The sequence below is a fragment of the Pleurodeles waltl genome, chromosome 7 (assembly GCF_031143425.1).
Source record: "Pleurodeles waltl isolate 20211129_DDA chromosome 7, aPleWal1.hap1.20221129, whole genome shotgun sequence".
NCBI lineage: Eukaryota > Metazoa > Chordata > Amphibia > Caudata > Salamandridae > Pleurodeles > Pleurodeles waltl.
Window position 1 is genome coordinate 366,291,589 of NC_090446.1, and position 16,442 is coordinate 366,308,030.

The following is a 16,442-nucleotide window of genomic DNA, read 5'->3' on the forward strand; positions in this document are numbered from 1 at the left end:
AGAGCCTGATGTGTTGCTGATCGACTGATGACCTGAGGACGAAGGCTGGTTCTGCTTGCTGACCCATACCGTGGATATGTAGATATGACAATGACTGAATTCCATTTTTATGCCTTTTCTTTCTAGGTACCAATTGCGCTGACCTAGTACTTCCTTTAGGTAGCTGTTTTCCAAATTTGTTTTCTAAATTGTTTTGCATGAAGCTCCACAAGCTGATGCTAATTAGAGTTAGTTAAGGTTACTTACATGACGACTGACAAATCACATGTACAAATGGTTGACAAACTATCTTGCTGAATTTGATGGATGTTTTGGACTTATTCAAGTGGGTTCTGTTAATGTTATATAATGATGCCTTAGAATGTCTTTTGATTCAAGTTTTGATTAGGTCACGTCTTCTGCGATTTCCTGATTAATGAGTGTTAGAAATTGTTTGAAATAAAGTTGATGATTAAAATTCATGAGTTAGTATTGTTAACAAATAGAGAATAAACTTACTAAACTTATACCTAAAGGTGTGGTTATTCATGGCTGAAAAGTCATGGTGTGTGGAAGTTATTGACTCCTTTGATTGCTGAATTGACTAATGGGTATTGACTATTGTGTATCGATTTCTGATTCTGTATCGAAACTATGATAAGAACACTCTATACGAATCAAAAGGTTAATCGACCTATACGCGTCCCCTTGTAAGTTTACTTACCAAGGACCGGCGCGCCAAAAGAGGTGTCGAGCGAACTGTGGTATTTGCATCATGTACTTTGAGACAACCAGAAAATTATTACAGCACAATTGAAAACAATGCACCTGCTTGTGTTTGGGCAATGCAGAAATGTAAAACTTACGATTGGGATCAGAACTTAAATATTTACACTGATCATAAATCTCAGGTCTACTTATTAGCTGGTAATGGTACAGGCAACTATTCTGCTCAACTAGTAAGATTACTTTCTAAATTACAAGAATATAACATGACAGTGAAATATGTTCAAAGTGGCAATAATTTCAGGGCAGTTTTCCTATCCAGAATGCAAATAGTAGAGGAGAATAATGATTTTGAATCTAAAGATGACATTGAATGTGACATTGTGAGTGGTTCCACCGATTGATGCAGTCCAGAAATGCACTGTGTAAGCACAGAGTCAATGGCTTGAGGTTTCTGATGCACATAATGTTTTACAGCAAGTTATCATTTATATACACAAAGGTTGGCTGGATTTCAGAAATGTGAATGGAGAACTCAAAATATTTGTCCTAATATCTTGAGAACTCACTTTTGAAAATTGTGTTTTCAAAAGTCATGATTTGATTGTTCTACTCAAAGGCCTTCATAATGCTTTGGTAAACCTTGCACACTAGGGCGATGATGCTCTGGGCCAATATTCTTGCTTCTCTTTTTCTGACATACCATTTTAGGAGTCTGGAGGGGTAAGGGGAGTTGAAGTCAACACTTAAATCAATTAACAATGTAACAAATTTGGTCACTATAGGAAGCTAACTCTATATAGTGCACTAAAATGAAGGACGCTAAGCAGAGAGTGCAGTGGATTCCCAATTGGTTTGGCAGACGCAAAAGTAGATAGGACTAATGCTCTATTTTTGAGGTAGTGTGGGCGAGCAGTTAGGCTTATCAGAGGGTAGTGCTAATCATTTGTTGTACTCACAGAGGCAATAAATGAGACACATACTCAAAGAATAAATCTGAGACCAATTTAGAAAAATAACAAATCTTGTTTATGTATGTTTAAAACCCAAGATCTTTGTAATCAGGTAAGTAGACTTTAAAGCATAAATCCTTTGCAGTTTCAGAATTCAACACTTCAATTTTCAGAGTTCTCTCAATGTTATCCTGTGGAGGAAAATCAAATGTTCAGCAAACAGCGACTTAAGAGGTCAAGCTCAGGGAGCAAAGGTAAGTACTGGTCCCTAATCAGAACCACTCCAATAGGTCACAACGGGCGGCACTGGGGTGGCTGGGTGCAGAGGTGCAGTAAGGCATTGAGTGCCCTATGGTTCTCAATGAGAGTTGGAGCTCATGACAAACAGACTGCAGGCTCTGGCTAGGAGGCCAGTCAGGGAAAACAAGCAGGTAGGTAGTAGACTTGGGGTGCTGTGGGACGAAGGTGCACCTTTATGCAGGAGTATCTTTAGGCGTAGTATTTTCTCATCGGGGAGCACTCACGATCAGAGGGTCCTGTCTGTTGAGGTTGCAGGCTTCGTTGGGGAATCTAGCAGGATAGAACCTAGGGTGGATTCGAGCTCTTAGGAGCCAGGGGACATCTTTGGCACCAGTGACCCTCCTCAGATGGGGTCAGCTGCGACGGGTGCAGTGGCTGCTGGAGTTGTCGGTTTCCTCTCACCACAAAGCTGCAAGAGATGGGGCATCCATGTAGAGGCTGCAGGCAACTTGGGGGAGCTCATGAGGGGTGAAACCTGACCGGACTAGGACTCTGGCCAGCTGCAGAACCTCCGTGGCACTCTTGGTTTACTTTGCCTCACTTTGTGGACATCGAGTGCAAAGGTCACTTCAGGTGTCAGGTTTTGCTGTTCTTGTGGCTGTAGTGTCCTTTCTTGTTACTTTGTTGCTGAGCAGGTCCACTGATCACGGGAGTCTTGAGGCTTTTTAGAAGGCAGGCAATCCTCCGGGTATCTTGGAGGCTGAGCTGGAGGATGAGTAGTCTTCTTGGGCAGAGTCCAGTGAGTTCAACAGGCAGGCAGGTAGGGCTGGTAATGGGTCAGCTGCTTCTTCTTTTTCTCTTCTGCAGAGGTGCAACTCTTCTTTGTTCATGCTGAGTTCTAGGTTCAAGGGTGCCACTGAATACTCGTATTAGGGGCGTTACAGGGGCTGACCACCTTTAGGGTGACGACACCTTTTCTATGACCACTAACCCTAGTAGGCTAATTCCTGTCCAAAAAAGATGGAGGAATTCAAAAAATAGTGTCCACCTTCGGGTGGGACTGGCATGAAGTGGGCACACCCCCTAATATGCCTAATTTTCTTGTCTGTGTTGCTGCCAAAATTAGGGTCAGGACAGGGAGTTGGTGTCATCTCCGCCATTTGGAGAGACCTGGGTTGCATTTCAAAGGTGGCTAGGCCTTTGACGTTCTCCATCCTGCTCTGGACGAGGTGTTAGCACCTCTGCCCAGAGTAGGCCTTTCTTCTGGGCCTCCAAGAGCATTGGCTCTTACCTCAGGGGGGCAGCACTCGGTCTGGGGTGGCTGTGCTGGTTCTGACCAGTCAGTCAGCACACCACTAGCTGGGTAGGTTTTCAGGGGAAACCTCTAAGGTGCCCTCTGGGAGCAGGTATTGGTGAATCCAACACTGACATTAGTGTGGGCTCACCAACACAAGATGTTTGCCACCAAACATCCCTACATTCAGAGTAGCCATCATGTCCAGCACATGTATTAAAATGGCTTCTCTGTCCACCTACTATATCTGAGAATCGACAAAGACATAGCATAGGTATTGCTACTCATGCAGATATGCTCTCACCTGTATTATAATACACCCTGCCTATAGGGCTGGAAGGTCTGCTAGAAGGGTGATTTACATATATTACGTGCTGAGTTAAGGGGGCATTGCACATAGGCTGTGTGCCATGTCATGTTTTCACTTTTGTCCGCACCAAGACTTGCAGCCTGCAAAGGCTGCTGGTCATGTGCTTGTTGAGGGGTCCCTTAGGGTGGCACAATTTTTGCTGCAGTCCCTAGGTACCCTCTTTAGTACCCCAAGTCCTAGGTACCAATGGTACCTTTTACTAGGGACGTACAGTGGGTGCTAAAGGTTTTGCCAATTGGGGAAAACTACTGTGCAGTTTTGGGGAAAGAGATCTGGCCCTAGGGACCTGGTTAGCAGTGATCTAGTGCACTTTCAGTCAAAATTACACCAAAATCCAGACAAAAAGTTGAATATGTCAAAAGAGGCACTTTCCTACAGTCACATATTAAATTGAGGAGGCAGAGGATAAAGTTCAAAGGTTTATTACAAGTTTGGAACCAAACTGTAGAAGGCTGGCCTGGCTTATAGTGGGTACCAATGGTACCTTCACCTTGTTCCAGGCCCAGTTATCCCTTATTAGTAGAGTAGTAGTGTTCTAGCAGCCTAGGCTGATAGAGTTAGCTATAGCAGAGCAGCTTAGGCTGAAGTAGGAGACATGCAAAGCTCCTACTATACCACTTATATCATAAAGGTACTATATCATAAGAAACACAATACTCAGAGTTACTAAAAATAAAGGTCCTTTATTTTAGTGACAATGTGCCAAAACTATCTCAGAGGATATACTCCCTTAGGATGTAAGTAAAATACACAAAATATGCATACAAACCAAAATCAGGTAAGTAAAACAGTTAGAAAATAGTGCAAACACTGTAGAATACAAAAGGATGCAATAGGCTTAATGGTCAACACAAACCATATACTATGAAAGTGGAATGTGAACCACAAATGGACTCCTGGGCTAGTGTAGTGTGTAAAGGGTCACTGGGAGTGTAAGAAAACACTAAGGGTGTCCAAGATACCCCACCCCAAGACCCTGGAAAGTAGGAGTAAAGTAGGACGATTTCCCTAGAAACACACAAGAGTCGTGATAGAGGATTTTGCGAAGACCACAACAGACTGCAAAGCACTGAAGACAAATTCCTGGGCCTGAGGACCTGCAAAGGAAGGGGACCAAGTCCAAGAGTCGCAAAAGTGTCCAGGGGGCGCAGGAGCCCACTAAACCCCAGATGAATGTGCAAAATGGCTGCCTCTGGATGGAAGAAGTTGAAGATTCTGCAACAACAGAAGGTGCTAGAAACTTCTCCTTCGCGCAGAAGATGTCCCACGGAGTGCTGGAGGAGGCAGAGTTGTTTCTTTGGCAAAAGACCGCAAACAAGCCTTGCTAGCTGCAAGAGTTGCGGTTGAAGAAAAAGGGTGCTGCCCTGGCCCAGGAAGGACCAGGATGTCGCCACTTGGAAGAGGAGAAAGAGGGGGCCCTCAGCAACGCAGAGAGCCCACGCACAAGAAGGCAGCACCCGCAGAAGTCCTTGAACACAGGTTCAAGAAGTCTGAACACGGCGGTCGTCTCAACACTGCAAAAGAGGGTCCCACTAAGCCGGACATCAACTCAGGGAGCTAAGCATCGCAAGTCAGTGTGGGGACCTAGCCTTGGCTGTGCATGAAGGATTTTGTGGAAATGTGCACAGAAGCCCTAGTAGCTGCAGTTTACGCGCTGCACAGGATTACTGTCTGGAGAGGGAGGCAAGGACTTGCCTCCTCCAAATTTGGACAGTTGGACCACTGGACAGTCTGGGTCACTTGGGTCCACCACCTGTGTTCTAGGGGCCACGCTCATCAGGATGAGAGGGGCCCCAGAGTACCAGTGACGCTGAAGTTTGGTGCCTGCTGAATCAGGGGGAAGATTCCGTCGACCCACAGGAGATTTCTTTGTGGCTTCCAGTGCAGGATGAAGGCAGGCAACCTCCAAAGCATGCACCACCAGGGAACAGTGGAGAAATCCAGCAGGATTAGGCGCTACAATGTCCCTGGTAGTCTTCTTGCTACTTTGTAGCACTTTTGCAGGCGTCATGGAGCAGTCAGCGGTCGATGCTTGGCAGTAGTCGAAAAGAGAGGTGCAGAGGAACTCTGGTGAATTCTTGCAAGTCGTTATCTGAGGAAAAGCCCACAGGAGAGACCCTAAATAGCCCTCAGAGGAGGATTGGCCACCTAGCCAGGTAAGCACCTATCAGGAGGGGTCTCTGACGTCACCTGCTGGCACTGGCCACTCAGAGGCCTTTCTTTGTCCAGTTTCACGCCAAAGCAGGGACCGGGGGTTCCCTGAACCGGTGTAGACTGGCTTATGCAAGGAGGGTACCATCTGTGCCCTCTTAAAGCATTTCCAGAGGCTGGGAGAGGCTACCCTTCCCCAGCCCTTAACACCTATTTCCAAAGGGAGAAGGTGTAACACCCTCTCCCAGAGGAAATTCTTTGTTCTGCCTTCCTGGGACTGGGCTGCCCATACCCCAGGAGGGCAGAACCCTGTCTGTGGGGTGGCAGCAGCAGTAGCTGCAGAGAAAACCCCAGAGAGCTGGTTTGGCAGTACCCGGGGTCAATAGTGGAGCCCTGGGGATGCATGGGATTGGCACCCCAATATCAGATTTGGCATGGGAGGGACAATTCCATGATCTTAGACATGTTACATGGCCATATTCGGAGTTACCATTGTGAAGCTACATATAGGTATTGACCTATATGTAGTACACGCTTGTAATGGTGTCTCCGCACTCACAAAGTCCAGGGAAATATGTTGGGGCACCTTTGCTAGTGCAAGGTTTGCCTCACACTTCGTAACTTTGCATCTAACCATCAGCAAGTGAAGGTTAGACATATAGGAGACTTATAAGTTACTTAAGTGCAGTGAAAATGGCTGTGAAATAACGTGTATGTTATTTCACTCAGGCTACAGTGGCAGTCCTGTGTAAAGGTTTGTCTGAGCTCCCTGTGGGTGGCAAAAGAAATGCTGCAGCCGATAGGGATCTCCTGGAACCCCAATACCCTGGGCACCTAGGTACTATATACTAGGGAATTATAAGGGTGTTCCAGTGTGCCAATTGAAATTGGTAAAAGTGGTCACTAGCCTATAGTGACAAATTTAAAGGCAGAGAGAGTATAAGCACTGAGGTTCTGGTTAGCAGAGACTCAGTGACACAGTTAGTCGCCAGACAGGTACACACTTTCAGGCCACAAACTATGAGCACTGGGGTCCTGGCTAGCAAGATCCCAGTGAGACAGGCAAAAACAAACTTACATACATGAAAAAATGCAGGTAACATGCCAGGCAAGATGGTCCTACACAAACTGATATAAATTAATCTCAAGAACATGCTGTACAAGTACAGAATCACCAAAGGAGAAGTAAATTGTCAAATAAAATTGAGTCTTATGACCATAAGGCATACAAGAATTTTGGTTAGAGCAATACAAAAGATGAGAAATTGGATCTGGTGATCAGTATGCAAGTCGCTATCCTCTTGCTTAATCATGGGAAAACCTGTTAACCTAGTGCCTTAAACTAAACTATTGGAAATCCTAGTTAATTCTCAGGAAATATAGGAATCATTAAGAATGTCAGAAAGTGACAGCATATCAGAAACCTCTGTAAAAGTCCTGATAGAAAGGTGATGTATAGCATGAAGCCACAAAAAGGAAAACGAGTAGAGAGGACTCCTCGAAGTCTCAAGGGGATCTTCTCCCGTCAAAAGCCACAAGGAATCTCTTTTGTATAACTAGGTTTATGCCAATTAAACTCACAAAACCTTTGAGAAGTCTATGTCATCCAAACCACTAGTTTTCCATTGTATTTGCAAGGCAACTCCCACTGAACCTCGCATCCCACAATTTGAACATCAGGACAACCTTTAATGTCTCTCCGTACCGGATACACAAACAGGAGTTCTTTCTTTTCAGTTCGTTAGCGCTCCTTTTGTCCTTACCAAAAGTATCCTCCCATACCACACGCACCATGCTCTCCATTAACTGTAGACTCGCACGAATGCACCTGCAAAGCAAGAATATTACAGAGCAAGCAAACTCCATGCTGAAAGTTGACACTGGAAATTAAATATTTCAGGCCTTCGGCTATGCTAAGTTAACATGGCATTAATGCACATTTCAAATCAACGATTAAAAGTGCATCTTGCAATTATAAAATAATACATGACTCAGAAATGAAATTTACTATATGCCATTACATCATAGTAAAATAGTCAAAATACATTAATTTAGATGCGCCTACATATTACAATTCAGCATCTTAAAATCACACATTAGAAAATGCATGGATATAACTCCTGATTCTCTACAGTGATTATGCCTTCAATAATATGATTTAGGTACTTCGCTTTACATTAGTAATGTTAGGACACACAATATATGTATGGTTGATTACATTATCATGTCACTTCTGTGACGTACGATGGTACAACCAAAATTCTGCGTTACCAAGGGTCATTTAGGTGTAACAGCAGCATACAAAAAACTATGCCAGTTTTATCGGTGGCTACATATGGATATTCAGGTGCGTAATTTGAATAGTTGCAAAGAATATTTGTGTTCTGACAAACATTCGAAAACACAAGAAAGGCCACTTTTCCTGTGCCACTTTCTAATGGACCTTGAGAAAATTAGCTTTACATTCCTCTGGTCCATTCCAGTTTTTACCTTCTCATTTGAGGTACCTGATTGTCTCAATTGATTATTTTTCAAAGTGTTTTTTCTTTTCATTTGTTGATTCAGCATCCACACAGAATGTAATTAGCTTCTTTGAAAAATGTTTTGTTTTGAAGGTTCTCTATAAGTTCATGTTACTGACAATGGTACACATTTTGTATTGGATGAAATGTGCACATTTAAAGAAAAATTATATTAAACACTTCAAAGTGGCTCTTTGCAACCAAGGCTCAATTGGTCCTGTGGAATGTTCAAAACATTTTCTGTAGTAGGTTATCCAAACAGCGTTGTCTGTTGGTTGGGATGTTATACATTTTGTGAAATCACAAAATATAGTCATATCTTACATCTCCCCATTGTGTGATCTGTGTAATTTCATTCAAAATATAGAGGGAAATGGAACCAAAAACTAATATGTTAAATAATTGGTTAAGAGATTTCTACAAAGATGATAGAAATTACCTGAACACTGGAAGAGGCGAAAGTCTACAGGAAATAGTGTTTGACAAACAAATGGAGGCAAAAACTTTCACTGATTTCAATGTAGGTTCTAGGAAAAACCATTAAAATAGAGCTGAATCCTGTTTTTGGTCACCTACTAAGGACTTAAGGTATCTAAAACTTGTGTTTTAATGGAAGGGAAAGGATGGAGGCATGGGAATAGTCTTGTTCCGGTCACTTTTCAACAAGCAGGCATTATTAATAGACATAATACAGATGTTAATAACAATAGTTTACAGCATACTCACTCAATGTTATCTACTGATGTATTACAAAATTTGTGTGAGAGTGTTCAGACTAGAGCTGAGACAGTATTGAACACCATGTCTGTTCAAGATGATTCTAATAATTATGTAGTGCCCAACTCAAAAGACAAGACATCTGTAACAGTTGAAACATCCTCTGAGATTTTATCTTCCTCTGACTGCCAGGGGTATTAATGGCAAATGTCTAATTCTAGTTCATAGCAACAAAAAGCAGTGTCCAACATGAGAATTGTTTTTCTTGCAGGAAACGGTTGGTCAACTTTCCTAGTACATTTGAAGACTTTAATATGTCTTGACTTTTCTAATAGAACTGTTTTTTATTTTCTGTAAGAAACAGTATGTCTGTGTCCATATTTTCTTCTAATATTTACTTTTTGTCCTACCCTTTCTTCCCCCAATTATTTGGCAGGCATGGCATGTCTTCACCATCTCTTTCATGTCAATTAACACCCTTGAATGATCTGTGCCATCACCTCTTTGAATTGGCCATTGTCTGCCCATGTGCTCACTAAGTCCCTTAGCTGGGTCTTGAACCCATCTATCATTTATTCCTCTTTGTAACAAGTTTGACTAAGCTTGAAATGCTCATAATTGGGGTTAGGCCATGAGCGAGGGCCCCAAATTTAGGCCATTGGTACCAGTCGGGGGGATGGGTTCTAACTTGACTTTTCTTTGCAAGATATGGATTCCTAGATATGGAAAATATGTGATAGCAAGTCATCACTCTTTGCCTTCTGTCTGATATTATTGGATTAGCAACCATAGCTGAAAAAATAATGGTTTTCATATTGTTGATAAACAGCATACAAATTCATCATAATATGTGGAAATAAAATCTACTTCCACCAGGTTGGTTAATTTCAATAAAATTAAAAAATAATTATGATTATTAATGGTAAAAATAACAATATAGTCCTTAAATTAATAACAATAAAACTTCATTGTACTCCTCAAATATCGATACAGATTATATGCATAATTGTCACATATAATTACTAACAGTTGTCACATCTTACATAGGCAATGTATGTCATGAGTGAACATAAACCCAATTTTATCATTCACATTCTTCGTCATAATCTTCTTCTGAATAGGTGTCACCATTTTCTGCGTCTGTTTGATTTTGACAGGCGGTACGTCTGTACATGTCAGTGCTCTTGAGATAATTTAGACAGCAGACACGTAGGCAAATTGCAGTTCCTAATGCAGTTGCAAACTAGTAGATCTAATACAGCCTAAGGTGCTGGCTGCCCCTCCATCCAGACCACTACCAATTGCTCTGCTCCCTTGTGTTTTTCCAACTTCCACCCTATCCCAATTGGACTAGGTGTTTGTGGATCATTCAGAAGACATCTCTTGCTTATAGCGGCTTGATAATTGGCACAGTTGGCATGTTTCTTTAGACAGTCACTGTTTCGTATCACTTTGAAGGCTAAGGCAGGACTTGCAATTATTGCTTAGGTGACATTGAAAAATAAACCGAGTCACATACTGAGGCCTGCTGGGAATGAGAGAAGCATTCACAGCCAATAAGTTGCTGATATATATCTAGCGAGAGGCTAGAAGGTGAGATGGGCTGAAATTGCTTTCTTTCTGCCTTTCATGTATAAAGCTCGCAACTGACTAGGTGTTTGGTGCAGGGCTGAAGAATTAACCTGCCCACCATGCTCCTGCTAGTGAGTGAGACCAGTAGATGTCTCATGTCAGTGGGGTGCTGCACATCTGTAAGCCTGCAGGAAACTGTCCCAGCAGGCATCAGGGAGACTGGCCAGCCTCAAATGTTTCATTTTACGATACAATAAAATGTAAATAAATATTGCTTGAAAACACAAAAGACTCTGTGCCTCAGCTCCTGCAGCAGGACTTAGCGACAGCCAGAAAATAAGTGAAATCTATCCAAGAACTTGTACTGGCATCTTAGATAAAGTGCTGCTTCCAACCAACAATATGGAAGCCTCCAAATCCCTATCTCTGTTGCACCCTTTCCCCTCCCTCTGTTGATTTACAATGTAGGCTTTCCTTTCTCAAAACAACAGTTTAACACATTTGTGTCATTGTATCAACAGCAATGGACAAAACCTAATGGATAAATGGTCAAATGTAATCTGCAAACTGCTGTTAACCAGGCTCTCATCTGTACCTACTTTGAAGCAACAAGGAATACATTGGTTCTTCTTATGAACAACGAAAACAGTAATTAAACTGAATATGATAACTTTTTTCATCATGCACTGTTACCAGTAATCATTCTGCTGTACAATGCTAAGCAAGTTTTACGGGTCCATGAAGGAAATTAACAGTATCAGGCTCCATTCAGGAAGCCTCTGGTAAGGCAGGGGTCACTGGACCACAACTGTGTGGATTGAGGTCTTTTACCACTGCTGTCCTGGGGCCAGACCTACTATATCTCTACAAACTCAACTAACTACAACCCTTTCCGCACTTGACTCTCAGTTATAGCGCAGGCAGACAGTCACAGGCTTCTCAGGATATTAGTGTGGGGGTCCTCAGGCTCAAGAATGCATACCGTCCCTCTAGCAGCGCAATAAGGTCAGTGTCAAGCCCAGTGCTTCCCTTTGTAGAAAAGACAAGTACTCTGTTACTCTAAAAAACAGAGAATTCCTCAACACATTCAATCATGCGCGAACACCTAATTGAAAGGTGTGAGTCTTTGTGCTCTCGGAGGTCTCTGCTGACTAGGCCTTCTCCTGTCTCAAGTTGGTCTGTGCTTAATCTATGAAAGTCCACCACTTGGTGATGCTCTTTGTCTATTTCTGAGGTAAGCACATCCTGTTGCGCCGCACCACGCGGCACGAGCCGAGCATTCGGCTCGCGCCGCACAGCGCGCCCTCAGGACGCGGCGCCCCCCGAGCCTTCTGTGCACCTCACGAGGCCCCAGATTTTGCTTGGGGCCTCGCTCTGCTTTTCCTTGCGTTCCTGGTGCCCCCTGACCCCTCCTTACCTGTTCTTTTTTCTTCCTTTCTTCTTTTCTTCTTGGGGCATTTTTGTTGTACTTTCTTTATGGTTTTTCCCCCTTCCCATGTTACCTTTCTCTTCCCAGCATTCCTTGTTCCTTGTTCCTTATTCTCTATGGTTCCTACTCTATTCTGTTCTATGTACTTTTCCCTATCTAAGATGGTGTCCTTTTACTTCCTGTTGGTCATTTCCTGTTTCTTGGTATTTAAGGGTTCTGTTTTCTTCCTTTCTTTGCGCTGCAACACTTTCTGCTCTGATTGTGTCTTCGCTCCTGATTCTTTGCCTTCGGTTCTGAATCTCGTCTAAATTAGCGTTTACCTGCATTTTGTTTCTTTTTGATTCCTGTTTTTTTGTTTGTTCTTGTTTCAGGAATCTACTGTTTGGAGGTTTTTTCCCCTTTTCAGGGTTTTTTTCCCTCTGGCGCTATTTCTGAAGGGCACGGTCTGTTCTTGGCGTTACCATTGCCTACAGCACCGTGGCTACTAGAAAGAGTCGCCTCTTGCTGGGCCAAAGCCGAACACTCAAGACCCACGCCACTCGATCTGCGGATTCCAGGCGTAAGCAGCACGTGAGTCGTGACAGATTGCAGCGCCCAACCATCCCGACGTCCTCTGACACCATGGATGATACAGTGGCGGCTGCTGCAGATCCAGATCAATCTCTTCTGACAACAATTCAGCAACAAGCTCAGGAATTGCAACAACTACGCAATGAGAATGCTGTATTACGACAGGCTTTGGCCTTCCGCAATGGCGATGTTCCGACTATCTCTGCTTCTACTCCTCGTTTCTCTGGTGAACCAACTAAACTGCGTGAATTCCTTGATGCATTAACGGTGTATTTCGCCTTCCGACCTACTCAATTCTCCCATGACAGGACAAAGGTGGGATATCTTATCAGTGCGTTATCCGGTCCTGCCTTGGCCTGGGCAACCCCATGGTGTCATCCAACGATCCGGTATTGTCGGACTATTCCGCTTTCGTGACTCGCTTCAAACAAATGTTTAGTCGTCCAGGATTGGAGGCCTCAGCGGAAGAAGCATTATGTGACATCCAACAAGGCTCACAAGATGTCCTTCAATATATTACACGTTTTCGTCAGTTAGCGGCAGAGACCACCTGGGTGGAGCGTACCCTGGTGACTTTGTTTCGCAGAGGACTTAAAGAAGAAATAAAAGATGAATTAGTACATTCCACCAGAGTTGAAGATCTTCGTGGCCTGATGGATCAAGCACTTTCCATCGAGTATCGTCTTCAAGAACGATGAATGGAGAAGAGAAGGAGTAGAGGGTCTTCCCAGCCAAGCACTTCACGGGTGTATCTGCCTTGTTCTGAGGAATCTCGTCCTCCTGCTAGAGACATAGAGGGGGAACCCATGCAAGTGGATACTACTAGAGGGCCGCTCTCTGCTATTGAGCGGGAAGACAGACATAAGAAAGGATTGTGCCTGTACTGTGGTTCTGCTGGTCACATGCTTCGTACCTGCCCTGTACGTCCACCAAGACCATCGGGAAACGCCACTTCCCGTCCTCTGTAAGAAGGGAGGGGGCGGGATCATCGGCTATACCTTCCATCAGTTCATTTAATTACAATACGACATACTTGTTCATGTTACCTGTCATGTTACAACTACCTGACGGCCGTCAAGAAAGGACTATGGCATTATTAGATTGTGGTGCTAGTGATATTTACATGGATAAGACTTGGGCCACTAATCAACAGATTCCAACACAACCCAAAGAAATGCCTGAACAAGTGCACACAGTGGATGGATCCTTGATATCCTCTGGTCCAGTCGATACTACTACCCTGATGTTAAATTTACAGTTTGGTAATCATCAAGAACACATCTCCTTTGATCTCATATCATCCCCCAACCATACCATCATTCTCGGAATTCCGTGGTTTACAAGACATAATCCGTATGTGAATTGGGTAACCCGGACTATTTCTTTGTCCTCACAGTTTTGTCATGAGAACTGTTTTGCTTCCGACAAATATTGGTCACCGAACAGATTAACACCTATTAAAAGTACTACGGAATATTCCATCAATACAGTCCAAGGAGTCCCTGAACACTATTTAGAGTTTCAAGATGTGTTCCAAAAACCTTCCAGACCTGTATTACCTCCACATCGAGAATACGATTGTGCTATTCCCTTGGAACCTGGAACTGTCGTTCCCTTTGGAAGGATGTATTCCCTCACGGAACCTGAAAAGGAAGTTCTAAAGGAGTATCTGGAAGAAAATGTACAGAGTGGTCTTATTGTTCCATCGTCTTCTCCGGCAGGGGCTCCTCTCTTTTTTGTACCCAAGAAGACAAAAGATCTTCGTCCTTGCCTGGATTTTCGAGGCCTGAATAAGATAACTATAAAGGATCGTTATCCTTTGCCTCTCATCAAGGATATTCTAGAGGCAGTCAGAGGGGCTCAACGTTTTACCAAATTGGATCTTCGGGGAGCCTACCACCTCTTACGTATTAAGGAAGGAGCCGAGTGGAAAACAGCATTCAGGACACCATTTGGTCATTTTGAGTACCGGGTCATGCCTTTTGGTCTTACTAATGCCCCTGCAATATTTCAAAGATTTATGGACTCAGTGTTTTCTGATCTTTTGAACCAGACAGTTGTAATCTACTTAGATGATATCCTTATTTTTTCCAGACACCCCGAACTCCATTCTTCCCATGTGAAACAAGTCCTTCAAAGACTCCGGGCACATCAACTATTCTGTAAACCCGAAAAGTGTGAGTTCGATAAGACGGTAGTCAAATATCTGGGTTATCATTTAAGTCCCACCGGCATAGCTATGGACCAAGAAAAAGTACAAGCCATTCTGGATTGGCCTTCTCCCTCTTCTATTAAAGAAACACAATGTTTCCTAGGATTAGCAAACTTTTATCGGCAGTTCATTGTAGACTTTGCTAAACAGACCAGCCATATAACTCACACTGTAAAGAAGGTCAATTTAACGAAGGGGTTTGTCTGGACTAAGGCGGCTGAAACAGCTTTTCAAGATTTAAAGAAGGCTTTCACTCAAGCCCCCATCTTAAGACACCCAGATACCAACAAACAATTTATTGTAGTTACCGATGCTTCCGAAAGAGCCATTGGAGCTGTCTTACTCCAACGACAAGAAGATGATGGTCTTGAACATCCTGTTTTCTATTTGTCCCATATACTCTCTACAGCAGAACAACATTACTCAGTACTTGAAAGGGAGTTATTAGCTCTGAAAACAGCCTGCCTAGAATGGAGACAGTTTCTGATGGGTTCCAAGGAGCCTTTTGAGGTGAGAACAGATCACCGTAATCTACAATGTCTACGTAATTTTTTATGCCAGAATAGTCGCCAGGCCCGTTGGGCCTTTTTCTTCAGTCAGTATGATTTTTGCATCACCTATATTCCTGGATCCCAAAATATTCTGGCTGATGCTCTGTCTCGCTGTTATCCAGATTGTACTCCTTCCCCATCTCAGTATCTACTTGAACCTAGTAAGATCATTGGAGTTGCTCAGTCTTTCCTGGAGGAGGTACAACTGGAGTACTCCAGCCTGTCTAACCGCGAAGTAGAGGGACTAAGAACCTTTTTATGCAAGAAGGAAGGATACTATTATCATCAGAATCTGTTATTCCTCCCTACTAACAGAGTTCGAGACAAGGCATTACAGATGTGCCATGATTCGCCGGTTGCTGGTCATAGAGGCATCAAGGCCACACAAGAACTTCTCTCACGATCTTTCTGGTGGCCTACCTGGAAGTCGGATGTTGAAAGATACGTTCAGGCTTGTCCCATATGTGCTCAGGTCAAGATTCCCTGTACCAGACCTGCAGGATTACTACAGCCTTTGCCTGTTCCACCAGCTCCATGGCATACTATTTCTACTGACTTCATGTGTTCACTTCCACCATCAGCAGGAAACCGGGTTATATTGGTCACTGTTGATTCCTTTACTAAGATGGCTCACTTCACTGCCCTAAAAAAGTTACCTACATCCCAAGAATTAAGCCAGATATTTATCGACCATATTTTCAGTCTCCATGGACTTCCACATACCATTGTATCTGACAGAGGACCTCAGTATATTTCCCGGTTTTGGAAATATTTTTGCAAGACACTAAATATCAATATAGCACTATCATCCGGTTTCCATCCTCAGACCAATGGACAGACTGAGCGTCTGAACCAAGGATTAGAGCAATACCTTCGCTGTTTTTGTAATTCTACCCAAAGCAACTGGAACACTTATCTCCCTATTGCTGAATTTTCCTACAACAATACTGTCCATAGTGCCTCCAAAGTCACTCCTTTTTTTTGTTCCTATGGTTATCATCCTACCTCTTTTCCTACTTCTCCTCAATCTACCTCTCCTGTGCCTGCGATTACTTCTTTTTCCAAACGTCTTCTACAAATCCATAGACTAATTCGATCTAATTTATTAAACACCAAGAGATATATGAAGAAGATCGCAGATAAGAAACGTGGACCC